The 16944-nt window shown below is 43.2% G+C and overlaps 1 protein-coding gene across 1 annotated transcript in view; it reads right to left on the bottom strand.

Annotated features, from left to right (window-relative positions):
• Positions 1-16944, bottom strand: part of LOC124777035 (mediator of RNA polymerase II transcription subunit 15) — a 521147-nt gene that overhangs the window by 392453 nt on the left and 111750 nt on the right. The gene's annotated exons all lie outside the window — the stretch shown is intronic.

Here is a 16944-nt window from a genome sequence, read left to right as displayed (position 1 = left end):
ATGCACGTCCGCATGTATCCCGTGCCACCCAACGTGCTCTAGAAGGTGTAAGTCAACTACCCTGGCCAGCAAGATCTCCGGATCTGTCCCCCATTGAGCATGTTTGGGACTGGATGAAGCGTCGTCTCACGCGGTCTGCACGTCCAGCACGAACGCTGGTCCAACTGAGGCGCCAGGTGGAAATGGCATGGCAAGCCGTTCCACAGGACTACATCCAGCATCTCTACGATCGTCTCCATGGGAGAATAGCAGCCTGCATTGCTGCGAAAGGTGGATATACACTGTACTAGTGCCGACATTGTGCATGCTCTGTTGCCTGTGTCTATGTGCCTGTGGTTCTGTCAGTGTGATCATAATGATGTATCTGACCCCAGGAATGTGTCAATAAAGTTTCCCCTTCCTGGGACAATGAATTCACGGTGTTCTTATTTCAATTTCCAGGAGTGTATGTCAATGCGGTATTCAAATTGATCCCACACTGCAGCGAGCATGTCTTGTCGACAGCTGCTGCTATGCGATGCCTCAGTTCATTCATTGTTGTTGGTAACAGAGACACACAGAGTCTTTTATAAAGCCCCACAAGAAATAATCACATACAGACAGCTCCGGTATCTCGGATGCCAGTAATGTACGGCTGAATCATTTGGTCCAGTGTGACCGATCGATAGTTCAGTAATCCTTTGATTTAAAATTTCCCGCACTTCCATATGCCATTGCGGCGGTGCCCCATCCTGACGGTAAATGAAGTCGGTCTGATCAGCCTCCAACTGTGGGAAAAGGAAGCTCTCAAACATATCCAGATAAGTGATTTCTGCAACAGTGTTCTCGGCAAAGAGACATGGACCATACACCTTTTCCCGCGAAACTGCACAAAACACATTAAATTTTTGAGAGTCTCTTTCATGTTGTACAGTTTCATGTGGTTGCTCTGCACCCCATATTCTCACATTATGACGGTTCACCTTTTCATTTAAATGGACTGTTGCCTCGCCACTAAACACTAAGCGTGGAAGAAAACTGTCATCCTCCATTTCGCCAAGAACAAAATTACAGAACCCCACACATTTTTGTTCGTCACCTTCACGAAGAGCTGAATTTTGTACGGTTTCATGTGTAAACATCGACGCAACGCACGCCTGACGGACATCGGGGGCATACTGAGCTCCCGAGCTGCTCAGCGAACGGATTTCTGCGGACCTCTTGTGAAACTATGGCGGATGCGTTCAACGTCTGTGTCAGACACTCGGGGACGGCCTGGTGATTTGTCTTTACACAAACAACCTGTTTCTCGTAATTGTTCATTCCATCGTTTAACGCTCTGTGCTGTAGGAGGGCCCATATCATACCCAGTACGAAAGTCGCGCCGAACAGTAATTACTGACCCGCACTGCGCAAACCGTAGAACATAAAACGCTTTCTGTTGTCCCGACACTATTTTACAACTGAAGTGAGGGCACACTGCTACCACCTAGTGGAAACCATGTTAAATACCAGACTGCTCTTTCCATCAGTGTATTGTTCACGCACATATCTCAAGTAACATAATAGTTATGGTTTTTTTTTTTTTAGATCGGATGATTGTTTTTGATACACCCTGTATTTATTTCTGTTAATTGCTGTTGCAGACGGCTGTGTTCACATATCAGCAGTTTTGTGGTGCTGAGTAAGAACACTAGAGTACCTGAAAGGACGTCAGCTGCTCTCACGTCTCTCTCTGCTCGGGTAAGCACAGCTCGGGATGTGCAACCCCCCCCCCCCCCCCCCCCCCGACTGGAAAGCACAGTGTCGCGGCCGAGCAGTGTTCTCGGTAAAGAGACATGGGCCATACACCTTTTCCCGCGAAATTGCACAAAACACATTAAATTTTTGAGGGTCTCTTTCATGTTGTACAGTTTCATCATAAAAAAAATGGCTCTGAGCACTATGGGACTCAACTGCTGTGGTTATCAGTCCCCTAGAACTTAGAACTACTTAAACCTAACTAACCTAAGGACATCACATACACCCAAGCCCGAGGCAGGATTCGAACCTGCGACCGTAGCAGTCGCGCGGTTCCGGACTGGAGCGCCTAGAACCGCACGGCCACAGTTTCATCATATCAGCATACAGAGGGGGCCTACAGGCATGAGACCATCGTGCTACTAAAGCAAAAGCAGCCGCACATTATGCAACAAACAGTGTGGAAGTACAGATTAAACAATTACTTTGAGTCATATCACGTAGCACATGTCAACCAATAAAAGCGTTTTTACAAATTTAATAAAGAACAAAAGTCCAAGAGGAAATAGCTTTTTCATAGAGTAAATATTTTTCCCCAGTTCATGTAACATTTTTCAATTCAGTAAGTGTCTTGTATTACACACTTTCTAAAGTAGCCTCTGTTCTTCCTCGGAGTCCAAGCTATTTCCATACCAAATTTCATCGAAATATGTTGAGCGGTTTTGTAATGAAAACGTAACAACTAATTTGGGGTCATTCCATTCCAAGTGGTCTAGTGCTTCCCGCATGACCACAATGTATTTTGATGAAATTTTGTATGTACGTTCGCACATGTTCCCAGTGAACATTGGCAAAGTTTCGTCATCATTAATTCAATACTTTCAGAGACAATTATTTATTTGACCCAATAGAGCAGCCGTTAACAGTGCACCCGTGAGTTTTCGGCAACTTCCAGACGTAGTATCTTCAAATGGCTCTGAGCACTATGCGACTTAACTTCTGAGGTCATCATTCGCCTAGAACTTAGAACTAATTAAACCTAACTAACCTAAGGACATCACACACATCCATGCCCGAGGCAGGATTCGAACCTGCGACCGTAGCGGTCGCTCGGTTCCAGACTGTAGCGCCCAGAACCGCACGGCCACTCCGCTAGGCCATCTTGTACAACTTTTCCCGCTCTCTTAAACGAAATAATCTAAAAGATTTCCAGAGCAATTTTCATATGGATAATGTGAAGCAAAGGCAACCGAAAAAATAGACGCTCGAAAAAATATGAAATTTACCTTTTTATATATCCGAAAGTAACTGCGGGATAAACCCGAAACTTGGCACGTATAAACTTACCAATACAAGGTATTAGAATATAAAATTTCATTCTCCTACTTCTTCCCAATAGTTTAAAAATCTGGTGAAAAGTTGTCTGTTTTTCTAAAAATGCCAGAAAGGCTATTTTTGGTCCACTTTTACAAAAATAGTCGCCCGCAGACTCTTTTAAACCGTTTTCATTAGAAACATCGTGTTCTAAACCACCCAAAAATCTATGTTTAGTTTCGCAATGCGAGTCCTAAAAAACAACAAGTTGAATGTGCACTGACAATGGGTCCACATGCCTGTGGTAATCAAATTAAGGCTGATGTCTTTTATTATATTCTACAGTTCATTAATACTCTCTTGAGAAGGCAATATCAAAAAGCTTGATGACTAAGAAGTGAGATAAAGACTAACTCGCAAAACTTAAATAAAAAGGGGTGTCTTTTGTCACGACCCATCATGACGTATTTCAGTCACTTTTCCTGCCATAACCACAGAATCAAACTGGTTATAAACTTCACGATTTAACTGTGCATTACCTTGGGAGTGGAAATCAAGGTAGTAAAATTCTTGCATAGCAGTTGTAGCATACATCGTAAAGCAGGTGGCAAACTAGGGTTTACTGGTAGAACACAGGAAAAGTGCAATCAGTCTACAAACGAGATTGCTTACAAATCACTCGTGCGACCCATCCTAGAATATTGCTCAAGTGTGTGGGACCAGTACCACATAGGACTAACAAGGATATATCAAACATATACAGAGAAGGGCAGCACAAATGGTCACAGGTTTGTTTAATCCGTGGGAGAGTGTCACAGAGATACTGAATACACTGAACTGGGAAACTCTTTAAGATTATTATTAACTATTCCGAGAAAGTCTATTAAGACTCAAAGGCATTCAATCAATTATTCTTCCCGCGCTCGATACGGAAGGAACCCTAGGTTTTATACCATTACCACACTGCGTACATTTTGGAGACGTTTCTATTAGTCTTCCTTGTATTTTTTGGAATGAATTCATTTTACATAGATGTTATTCAATCTGTATATTGAGCAAGAAGTAAAGGAAACAAAAGAAAAATTCGGAGTAGGTATTAAAGTCCATGGAGAAGAAATAAAAACGTTGAGGTTCGCCGATGTCATTGTAATTCTGTCAGAAACAGCAAAGGACTTGGAAAAGCAGATGAACGGAATGGACAATGTCTTGAAAGGAGGATGTAAGATGAACATCAACAAAAGCAAAACGAGGATAATGGAATGTAGTCAAATTAAGTCGGGTGATGCTGAGGGAATTAGATTAGGAAATGAGGCACTTAAAGTAGTAAAGGAGTTTTGCTATTTGGGAAGCAAAATAACTGATGATGGTCGAAGTAGAGACGATATAAAATGTAGACTGGCAATGGCAAGGAAAGCGTTTCTGAAGGAGAGAAATTTGTTAACATCGAGTATAGATTTAAGTGTCAGGAAGTCGTTTCTGAAAGTATTTGTATGGAGTGTAGCCATGTATGGAAGTGAAACATGGACGATAAATAGTTTGGACAAGAAGAGAATACAAGCTTTCGAAATGTGGTGCTATAGAAGAATGCTGAAGATTAGATGGGTAGATCACATAACTAATGAGGAGGTATTGAATAGAATTGGGGAGAAGAGGAGCTTGTGGCACAACTTGACTAGAAGAAGGGATCGGTTGGTAGGACATGTTCTGAGGCATCAAGGGATCACAAATTTAGCATTGGAGGGCAGCGTGGAGGGTAAAAATCGTAGAGAGAGATCAAGAGATGAATACACTAAGCAGAGTCAGAAGGATGTAGGTTGCAGTAAGTACTGGGAGATGAAGAAGCTTGCACAGGATAGAGTAGCATGGAAAGCTGCATCAAACCAGTTTCAGGACTGAAGACAACAACAACAACAACAACAACAACAACAACATGTCTTTTTATTGTGTAATTCTACCGATGTGCAACTTTAATTCCCGTTTAAGGTACAGTGTACTTACAGTTCGCACAGTTTGTGGTTTATGTGGAACATTAGTGTGCTATGGTTTACGGTGGCTTAACCACTGCTGGTTCCTTTTAAAGCGACAAAACCAGCATCGCCACCGCCATGGGCGCCACGCCCGACATCTGTGCAACAGCAGCCACAGGTGGGTTTCGGAGCCACTGGTTACCGACCTTGAAAAGGTTTTTTTTACACAGGACACCGGACTGCATATACCTCAGGACCAGAGACAGGAGAGGTCTCTTCAAGCTACTTGAATTTTTTGCAGGTTTCATTAATCTGTTGCAGAATGTCAGGACGAAAGCTATACTGCCGGCCATAGATGTCACTGATGTCTTTGTTTGAGAAGACATTTTGATAAGACAGAACCCAAAAGATTAATTTTTTCATATGTGATTACCTCGAATTATTAGAGCCACAAAAGATAGACAGTTAGTTCTGTATTGGATTCCTTATTCCATTCCATTTCATTTTTATAAAAAGAAATTTTTGGAGCTGAAGTCTGTAGAGATGTCTAAAAAAATCAAAAGAGACTACTTACTTGGTGTTTTTCTGACTCAAGGTAACTTACTAGTCACCAGAACTTTTTATATTATCAGTACTAAACATCTGCACAACACAATAAAATGTTAGATTTGAGTGCCACCGGAATATGAGCCCATTTTCAGTCCACCTCCAACCTGTCGTCGTTTTTAGGGCCTTGCAAAACCAAATATAGTTTTTTGGTTGGTTTAAAACATGGTCTTTCTAATTAAAAAGGTTTTTAAAAGAGCTGGCAGAGGACTCTTTGTAAAAGTGGACCAAAAATAGCCTTTCTGGCGTTTTTAGAAACACTGTCAACTTTGCCCTCAACTTGTAAACTACTGGAAGGAAGTAGAAGAATGAAATTTTATATTCTGAGACATCGCATTGGTAAGTTTATAGGCGCCAAGTTTCAGGTTTACCCGAGATTACTTTCGGAGATATAAATGCTGAACTCCGCATTTTCTTCCAAGCGTCTATTTTTTATGCAGGTTTTGCTGCAAATTATAAATATGCGAAACGCTCGGGAAATCTTTATTTCGCTTAAGAAAGTGGAAAAAATTGTACAAGATTTTCCTGTGAAGAAAACATTGCTGGAGATATTACGTCTGAAATTGCCGCAAACTCACGGGTGCACTGCTGACAGCTGTTCTATGGGGTGAAACAAATGACTGTATCTCTGCAAGTACTGAATTGGCAAAAGTGAAACTTTACCAACGTGCATTCCGAGCATGTACGCGAATGTAAAGGCAAAACTTCAGTAAATTTCGGTGACGGTCATGCAGGGGCTTTTTACGAAATCAGACCACTTGGCATGCGACAGCCCTTTCGCGTTTATAACATCGGTATGGATAAAATTTCAGGTACGATATGCCTTTTTTCCCTCCGAGATCCGGTTTTGATGAAATAAAGCCTATACGGTTACCACAAGATATGCTCAAGTTAACTGTGCAAACGCCACGAAAATTCGTCTAGTAGCTTTGGAGACGCGTGTTAAACACACAGATACGACAGTGTCAGATTAATTATTACTATAGACGATACAGATAATTCTGACTCTTGATAAGTTCGTCTGTTACACGAAGGGAAATCATGTACACCATTTGTCGTTCAAACCTGCTAACTTTGTTCCAAATGTAGTAGTTTTGTGAACATAACGATGGGCTTTTCCCAACATTAGGGTGGAAAAGCGCCTAGCTTTCGTCGTGTTAGGCCACCGTCAAATAGCTTAATACCAAACAGTTAGTCCACACAACTTCAGCGAGAATTCATAGCTGTACAAAGATATGTAACATTTTATGACTACAAGTATATTGATACAAAACACGAACATGATGCAATACCTAAAGAGACTCTGAACAAATAGATTTTATATTACAGTATATTCAAACTTTAAAACTGTACGAATGTAGAAACCAAAAACATTCTACAGACCAAAAAATGCGGAGGGGGAGAAAGAAATATATTGAGTATGGATGAAGAATAGTTAAAACAAGTTTATTATGTAATGGTGAGGGAAATAATAACTGGCTGCTGCTACTTTTACATGGGTAGGTAATGGAACTGTGTTTGGTCATTAAGAACCAGGTCAGGATTCTTCGATTGGTGTTTGTTAATGGGCACAATTTAAGGTAATGTAGTTTTCATTTAACGGAATTAAATCAGGCGGTGCTGAGGGAATTACATTAGGAAATCAGACACTAAAAGTATTAGATTAGTTTTGTTGTTTGGGGAGCAAAATAACTGATGATGGTCAAGGTATATAAAAGGATATAAAATGTGGACTGGCAATGGCAAGAAAAGCGGTTCTGAACAAGAGAAATTTGTCTCTTCTGAAAGTATTTATATGGACTGAAGACAGGTATGGAAGTGAAACAGGGAAGATAAACAGTTTAGCTAAGAAGAGAATAGAAGCATTTGAAATGTCGTGCTACAGAAGAATGCTGAAGATTAGATGGGTAGATCACGTAACTAATGAGGAGGTATTGAATAGAACTGGGGAGAAGAGGAATTTGTGGCACAACTTGACTGGAAGAAGGGATCGGTTGGTAGGACACGTTCTGAGCCTCAAGGGATCACCAATTTTGTACTGGAGAAAAGCGTGAAAGGTAAAAATCGGAGAGGGAGACCAAGAGATGAAAACAGTAAGCAGGTTCGGTAGGGTGTAGGTTGCAGTAGTTACTCAGACATGAGGCTTGAACAGGATAGAGCAGCATGGAGAGCTGCAGCAAACCAGTCTTTGGACCGAAGACCACCACAACAACAAGAAGTTTTCTGGCTTTGGTTCCTTTACAGAGAATATCACATTTGACATCATATGAATGACATTCATTCAGAACATGTTCAGCAAAGGTGGAACCTTTCTTTTCCTGTCTCCAGCTCCTTTCATGCACATTCATTCTAGTAGTTATAGCACTACCGGACTGATCTACATGTAATCCGCCACGCAGATTACAGAGAATGCTACAAATTCCATTCTGTTCTAAAGGTGGCTTTTTTATTTAACTTACCGCTTCTATGCAAGACATTATCACAGCAGCTACTAGTGTAGGTCCCAAATTGACTGGAGATACTTTTGCAAACAACGTAATAAGCATCTAAAACGAATAACCTCACACCGAAACTTACCTTTTGGCTGTACCGGATGCAAAATGACTACCGTAAATAAGAGTCAATACGCCAAACCTGAAGTATGATTACAGTTAAAATGTACTAGCTGTGTCACACAAAAATCTAAAATTTGAAAAAAAAAAAAGATGGAATATAAGCAGAAAATCAAATACCGAAAAAGTGAAAGAGCTCGTAACAAGGCAAGGGGAAGTGCAGACCTGCAGACGCCTGACACAGAACACTGAATTGAGTACAATTTAACTCGGAATTTATCACCGCCATTGAACAACAATATCGAGAGAGGTAGAAAAAGGAAATACGTTATTCGAAGAAAGCATAAGAACACGACCACGATACATTCTGATGCATGACAAATTCGACTCGGACACAGGAACAAGTGCATGAAAACACGATACATAACAAAAGACAGAGTAAACATAAATAACACAAGATGAACGCAGCAGTTTGTGAAGTTTCAGTATCCCACACGTCTTCAGAGTGGAGTGTGAGTCGACAGAGACTGCTGTAGCGTCTCGTGTTGATAGGGTTCAATGTGAAATGGAATGACGATGATTACCGATAATGAGTTAATGAACACGTTCTAACGAGCTACGGTCCCTATTGTGAATAAATTCAATGTGCATAATTTGTAACACTCACTGAAAACAAAAAAAGTCTACTAGTGTCGTAAGTTGAAACACAATAGTCTCAACTGTCACATAAACAACTTGGAGATCTGTAAAGAATAAAAACCATATTATGCTCAGGCACGAAGCAAGGAGAGGGTGCCATAAAGGCTGGAGTTGCGTCAGCAGTCACGGCAAGAGACCTGTAAAAGCCACTGAGGTTTCAACACAGCGAGGAAAAGAATAAATGAAATTTCACGACTGACAACTGCGAGGAAAAGAATGAAAGAAACTTGACGAGTGACAACTGGATGCCTGAAACTGACACCTATGGACAACGTTTATTGCTTGGCAGGTATTGCACCACCTTATGTACATCGCAAAGCAGCTCCAGCCACTGAAACTAGAAAGATTGAACTAAACCATTTATATCCTCTTCGGCGACATCAACCACCAAGATCTAGATTAAAATCGCGAAGTTTGAACTACACCTCCGCATTTTGCCAGAACGACTGTGGGAAGCTAGATGTGATCAAACCTGAATGTAACGAACTCAGTCCACGGCCTAGAAGTACTTTAGTCCACTTGGAGAGCAGTCAGCCGGCTAAGATCGGGTGTTTGTAAATCCAGGGACGACCCTGTCAAATGTGGTCTATCAAACGACGAACACAATGTGAATACTGAGGAAAACAGAAAATGGATCACCTGTGCCCTGTCCATGCTGTCCTGAGTGATAGAGTGATGATGAGCTGATGAATGATGAAGACGGTGCAGGAGCTGTTGCAATATTCTAGGTGAAGATCATTCAGTTCATTATAAAAACTACGAGTAATGGGGCGTACGAAGTTCACTTGCAGTCATCTGGTCCTGGATTGGTACATTCAGTTTTGAGTTGCAGTACTAGAGGACTCACTGCCCTCCCCGTATTTCCAGTCCACAGTGATGAGACGGAACACAATTTTCCACGCAAAAATATTTTTTTCGTAGTACACGAGGCGCTACTCCGCGGTATTTCACAAATTACACGCATGTGTCCGCCGCAGTGTTCGGCTGGTCGAGACATTCTTTCGTCCGCTACGGTGTATCAAGACTGCCCTGACGCATCCGCTCTCCAGTACCTGGGAAGTCCACTTCCGCACACTCAAATATTCCTAACAGCGAGCAGGTTATACTGGACACCTTGTCCAGGCCACCTTGGCCAGTCCACTAGGATGTGGCAAACTGAGTTATGAATCTCAACATACTCTCACTCTAAAATGAGACTTCTCATTTTACAAGATAAACATAAATTTACCACGCAACAAATGAAAATGACAGTTCCAACCACGGAAAACAATGAAAATGAATACCCCTAGACACAATATCCGGGCATATAAAAATGAATTAAAGTAACATTTAGGATACACAAAATGAACAAAATACTGCCACACGTTTGATATAAAAAAACAATAAATATTATTGTCACACTCCATAAGAGATATGAAAGGTACTAACATTTAACACATAAAAGTGACTAAAATATTACTGTCACACTGTATATGAAACTTATGAAATCAGTACTGACAACAGTCAGTCCATAAAAAAAACACACACAGCTTCATAAGCTGGTACTATGAAAAAAGATTTTGTTGCTGACAACGACAATTTGGCGATGGGCTTCCACTGCGTATCACCACACAAATAAGAGGGGGACAAATCACTTGATTCGTTGCTGGCCAGGACGAGAGGCCGATCTGGCGCTACCACGCTCCTTCGCACGTCCAAAACTGTGTTGCTGCAGCTGATGTAAGTCACCTCTTCCAAAGACTGATTCCTCCGTTGTACTAGTTGTCATCTGTGCAACATGTTGGCGGGAATCTCAAGGAAAGAGGGTTTGAGGCACAGAAGGTACACACAAAGGGGGTTCCCCCATTAAATATCAGATTTTCCAATCGCCGAGAGGAATTCGGCGATTTACCAAACCCGCCTACAAATCTCCGAATTCCTTCAATAGCTGTATGCTGCAGACTGTATGTCTCACTCAACATATTTTGCTTGCATAGAGCACGCCGAGTTGGAGAAAATCTACCTGATGAAATCCAACCAAATTTTGTTTCGATGAGTTTCAGGTACTTTGGCTTCCCTACAACATCGAGGAAAACATTTGCCCTCACAACCGTATTTATGACGGCAGGCTTGTAGAAGTCCGAATCAGCTCGAGGCAGACCAAACGGAATGTTCCAACCTGTTGCGTCCACGCAACTAGACGGCAACTCGTTGCTGACACTGTCTGCGACAGCACAAGTGGTTATAAGGCGAGAATCATTAAGCTCCTAAAACACATTGACATTACAAGTTTAAGAGCAGACGTGGCAGAGCTATTGTTTAAGCTAGTCACGGGGAATGACAGTTTTTTTTTCTGCGCTTGGGAATAAATGACCGTTGGCTTGTTGCACTGTGTAACAGCACCCTACAGGACTGCTGTCTGCCCACGCTGTCTTTAATATTGACAACATCTGTTGCCAGCAAAGCATTGCAGTTGCCATGGAGTGTCCCCTTAGTAACCCGATAGCACAAGGAACAGCTTCTACAATCATCAATCTGACTACACCTTGAATCAACTTGAGTTGTGGAGCAATGTATCGTGCCTGCCATTACACATCTCACAATATGAGCCTTGCACGTACTAGCAAAGTGATCTGGGCAGTTACACAAGAAACACAGCTTATTTTTCGAGACAATAAGTATCGATCGTCGATACCTATTGCCTGAAACCCCTTGCATTTGCTGATAGCATGAGATTCAATATAAAATTTACATGGCGCATCAGCATCAGCCAGATGAGCCTCCTCACATGTCTCCTTCGATTTGCGTCACAGGCATTTCCATGCGGATCCCTCTGAGGTGATGTCCCTAAACTGATCAACTCAAGAGCCTGACTTTTTTTTTCCAAGAAATCTATTCTGCACACTGACTTCCTGGCGGAAACTGGATGATATGTGAAAAATAATCCGAAACTGACTCGATGCAGGCAGCGTGAGCTGCATGTGTGTGTGTTAAAAAACATCGCAGCAATGACACCATGTCACCAGTTACAGGCAGGTGAGGGAGTAGCTGCAATGTTCCCTGCAGCAATCATGTTCGCTTCTCTTCACCGACAAATGCTTTATGCAAGAGTACACCCACTCGTTTAGGAGTCAAATTTCATTACACTTCCATCTCTTTTTTTTTTTTCATTGTGTGTATTGTGCAGTGGAAAGCGAACCCTCGAACTCACGACGATCTGCGGGTCGCAAACAAGTCAGAACAGTCTCCTAAAGAATGACGTCAAGTTTACGACCCTGTAAGGTCGTCAAATGGCTACACACGTGATAAATTAATTGCCTGTAATCGGTTTCCGTGCCATGGTCGACACTAGGCAAGGACTACAAAGCATCTACATGTCTGACTGCAATTATTTTTGGATTATCATAGCTCTGCAGAGTGTATATGTTTCAATAGGTCCTCTGCTTCACCTCGCAAAGAGGAATTTAGATAAAGAGTTTTTTAGCGCCATCCATTGAATTATTATTCACAATGATGCTCAAAAAGGCATTTCTGTAGGACGACCACACAAGGCAGTCCCTTTTGAAATTAGGCAAGTTAACAGCAAATAGTTTCAAGTACTGACAACTGCCTTTCGGATTCCGTTCCAGGCTGTAGTGGCTTAACGTGCCTCTTCGTTAACCCCTCGATAGTAGATTCAATAAAGTTCCAGGAATTCTCGAATTCCTCCCTGTCCATACTGTGATCCGCGGATTCGTCTTTCGTTTCCAGCCGACTCTCAGACGAATCATGTCACGGACTGCGCGGCGCCTCCCGCCGGAGGTTCGAGTCCTCCCTCGGGCGTGTGTGTGTGTGTGTGTGTGTGTGTGTGTGTGTGTGTGTGGTGTTCTTAGCATAAGTTAAAGTTACTTTAAGTAGTGTGTAGGTCTAGGGACCGATGACCTCAGCAGAGTGGTCCCTTAGGAATTCACACACATCTGAACATATCTGAACCCGCGCCGTATTTACTTTCTGATTGCAGCATTTCAATGCTAGCACTGTCAGCAGTCTGCAAAAAAACTTCCTAATCGTGCGAGAGCGGCTTTTGCAACCCCCGTTCGACTAATTGTGTTCTCTCAGAGATTCCATTTCGGGGACAAGCAGTCGCAGTCACCAGGCTGTAGTCGGCGCGAACCGGAACAGCGAGGGCGCCTCAGACGCTAGCAGCTGGCGCGGTCGCGGCTGCAGTGACCGATGGAGCGGGTGTTGACGGAAGCGAGTGATGTCGCAGAAGACAGTCGGCGCCGCCCGTGCCTGAACTACCCGTAGTTTGCGGTCGTGCCTGAGCTACCCATAGTTTGCATTCGACGAGACATATTAACTATCGGCGAAAAATACTCCGAACACTAGTGGTAAGGCCTCAGAACACTCGGTAGCACTGACCGACGAAACGGAGAATGTGTGCAACTCACACGTGGTTAGTTTCTCGCGCTTTTTACACCTTCACAAACACCGAAATAGACAAACAAGCGCGCGAACACGACCATTCCACGTGTTCACTATCAGACCCGGTGGACCATAAACTGTGCGCAGTTCCCTTGCACGCCTCCGGTCACGCACTGGAATATTTAAGTTTCGTGTGTACGGTACGAGAGCACTTACTGCCCTCCCCTTACTTCTGGTCCATAATGAGACGGAACACTACTTGCTACGCAAAAATGCTTTATTGCATCACATGCAAAGTGCTACTCCAGAGAACTTAACAAATAAACACTCGTGGTCCACTGCAGACACACACTTCCGTTCACTATGGTGCCTCCATGGTACACTCTGAGACATACGCTCACTGATCAGTAGCACCCACGTGCATGAAGGATCTGGAAAATCCAGTACCGCACACCCGAAGTTACAACATTCCCCGCAAGGAGCAGGTTATACTGGACGACGTGTCCTGTCGAATTCACAACGTGCCACAAGATGGCAGTTGGATTTGCAAAGTGAGCTACGAAACTCAAAATGGGGCAATGGCAGAGCTACTGTTGCATGCAGTTTTACCAGAACTCCGACAACATCAGTATAACTTCACCCTTTCGTCTCCTACGCGCCTGAAAATCACACGGACCTTATCCTACCGGATAGGAAAGCTGGCACAGACTGCACGGTTGCCAGATCCAACCGAACCTAGTCTAATTGACCTACAATGGTTAGACTGTGCCCAAATTCAAGCTCAAATTTTATTGGATCGGATGATTTATAAGAACACTTACACTGACTGTATGGGATATTACAATACCGGATTTTTTCACAGTTTAACAAATGTTTTAAAGTCTTTATTACACCATACACATTTATACACTCTCGCTTTGGCAGTTATGCTGTGGGAATGTGGACGAGAAGGAAGGATACAACTGCAGTGTCTTTATTACATTACACACACTTGCGGCACATTTACACTGCGTTTCACTTTAGCAAGTACACTGTGGGAATGAAAGGGTGCAATTACAAAAGACTTTATTATGCAGAAGCGTCTGATCCATGCAGCGGCCTACGAACAAAAGGCGCCCGCACCACGTGCTCACCTCGTCTGCCGAACGCCGGCGGCAAATGAACCAGTCAGCGGCAACCGTCTCCCCTTCCACACTCCCCCGCCGTGCGACAAAAATCAATCTGCGGCTCCCCCCGCCCCCCCCCCCCCAATGTCAGCCTCCCGCACAAAAATGTATATCACGGGAAGGTAATTCTGACAAATTTATTATTTAAAGGCAGTGTACCGTGTCACTATAACTGATCCACCCGGTTCTCAAGTTAAATCGCTCTGAGTGAGCTAGTGTCAGCTCCCCTCGGCTCGGCCTAGTAGGCGCTCCGCCAGCGCCACCACCGTGCCGAGCCGTCACCTTGACGACGCTGCACAGCCACAGCCATCACTGCCGGTCCCTACCGCACACCTGCAGCGCGAGGCCACGCCGGGTGCAGCGCGCGCCGAACGCCCCAGAAGACATCCGACGTCTCTGGTCCGGGCTGTGGTCCGCCCATCCCCGAACTGAAGGTCTAGTTTTTTCTCCACTATACCCGAAAACAGCACATTAAGGGGGTCACGATCCCGTGCTCTCCCCCATTTCACAACTCGACCGTTGTCACTGATATTGTAAAGAATTCATACCACATGAGACTGATGGTTCCTTTTAAAAAAGAACATAACTGAACAGTGTTTTATTGCCAGAACATTTTGAATATAGGGCAAATCTACTAAAAAGAGACGGGCTACGCAACACCTGTCAGTCCTCCTCTATAGTACTGTACGGATTCCCTATCAGACAAGACTTTGTTCCACGAGTTTCCTCGTCTTGTTGCCTAAGAATGTGATCCTTATCTCGGTGCAACACCACCACTACATTATACAGGAAGATCTCTCGACTCCCAACCTGTCGGCGGCTATGTAGACTGATATCACAACGAGAAGAATATACCGCTAAAAACTACAATGATTCTTTGGGAGGCACACACTGCTGTTCCGTCTTCACACCCAGCGTTTGACACCTGTCCTCCCTATACTGTTTACAACAGATGATATTGTACGTACGACTGTTTCCCAGACGCTAATACTGTCTTTACGAATACTGTACCAAAAATCAGATGTGAAACCCCTTCAGATCACCTTACGATATCTGGTGCAGTGCACTACAATCTTCAACCTCCGTCCCCTCTCCATTCACATTGGAAGTAATTTGTAAACACTGCTTGCACATCTTCAAGGGTCTGCTCTCTTCCCACAAGCAATTTTTCTTCCTTCGTGGTAGTTGTTTTTTCTACGTATGCCAGTCCCCATACACGTGCTGTGTGACACACGTTATCCTGCTCCAAGAAAGCTACACCATCTGCAAGCAGCTTACATCTACATCCCAAGACATACTCCAAAAGCCATTGTACAACGATGGTGCAGGATATATATTGTAACAGTATCATCGATTTTCTTTATTATGTCTCTCGTATACTGACCATGGGAAAAAATGATTGCTTATATGCCTCTGTAGGTACACATCTCTTTTATCATATTATTACGACCGCTACGCCACATGTATGATGACGCTGACATGGCTGCCCCTTTATAAAAGCATCTAGTTCCCTGTTTGTATCGAGTTTCATGATCATTTGCATTGTTCTCCTTTGAATGGCGATCGCCAAGATTTTTTGCTATGAGTAGTAATATTTATTCTGACTGGATGGGTAATTTTAGAAAGGGTTATGAATAAAAACTCGAAACTAGTCATCTTTGTCATACTGAAATAGTATCACAAGTTGAGCCGGCCGGAGTGGGCGTGCGGTTATAGGCGCTACAGTCTAGAACCGCGTGAACGCTACGGTCGCAGGTTCGAATCCTGCCTCGGGCATGGATGTGTGTGATGTCCTTAGGTTAGTTAGGTTTAAGTAGTTCTAAGTTCTAGGGGACTGATGACCACAGTAGTTAAGTCCCATAGTGCTCAGAGCCATTTGAACCATTTTATCACAAGTTGCTGACCCTTCAACATCTGGCATGTTGGAAATTGGTAAACAGTGGTACCACATTTTATTACCGGAACACTTGCGAGAGAGTGTATACATCATGCTGATCATGTATGCATACTGTCACCCACAACCCCAGTACAGCTAATATGTGATTCATGTCTAATTTTTTCGTGCAACTACAGAACCAGTATGTTACAACACTAGCGCTATACGTGTGCTTTATATTCGAAATCCTACATATTTAGATAAATAATACAAGCAAACCTTTCATTTTTCACTACAATCAGAGATCTATAACCATACTTGCGTATTAATACCAGCAACATGAACGTGCACAGTGTTTATCTACTCACCAAAACATCTACATATCGAGGAAATTTTGTGGGATGTGTTTATTAAAGCATCATCCTCCGTGTCTTTCTTATGCCAGATGTCACTCCAATGCAAATAGTACATCCCATCCAACCAACTGTACAGAACAACTAAGTAAAATACATAATGTTATGCCGCCGCGCGGGATTAGCCGAGCGGTCTAGGGCGCTGCGGTCATGGACTGTGCGGCTGATCCCGGGGGAGGTTCGAGTCCTCCCTCGGGCATGGGTGTGTGTGTTTGTCCCCAGGATAAATTAGGTTAAGTAGTGTGTAAG

Source organism: Schistocerca piceifrons, chromosome 1, assembly GCF_021461385.2.
Source record: "Schistocerca piceifrons isolate TAMUIC-IGC-003096 chromosome 1, iqSchPice1.1, whole genome shotgun sequence".
Taxonomy (NCBI): domain Eukaryota; kingdom Metazoa; phylum Arthropoda; class Insecta; order Orthoptera; family Acrididae; genus Schistocerca; species Schistocerca piceifrons.
The sequence above is the reverse complement of the archived record's forward strand: the minus strand, read 5'-3'. Positions and strand labels throughout refer to the sequence as shown.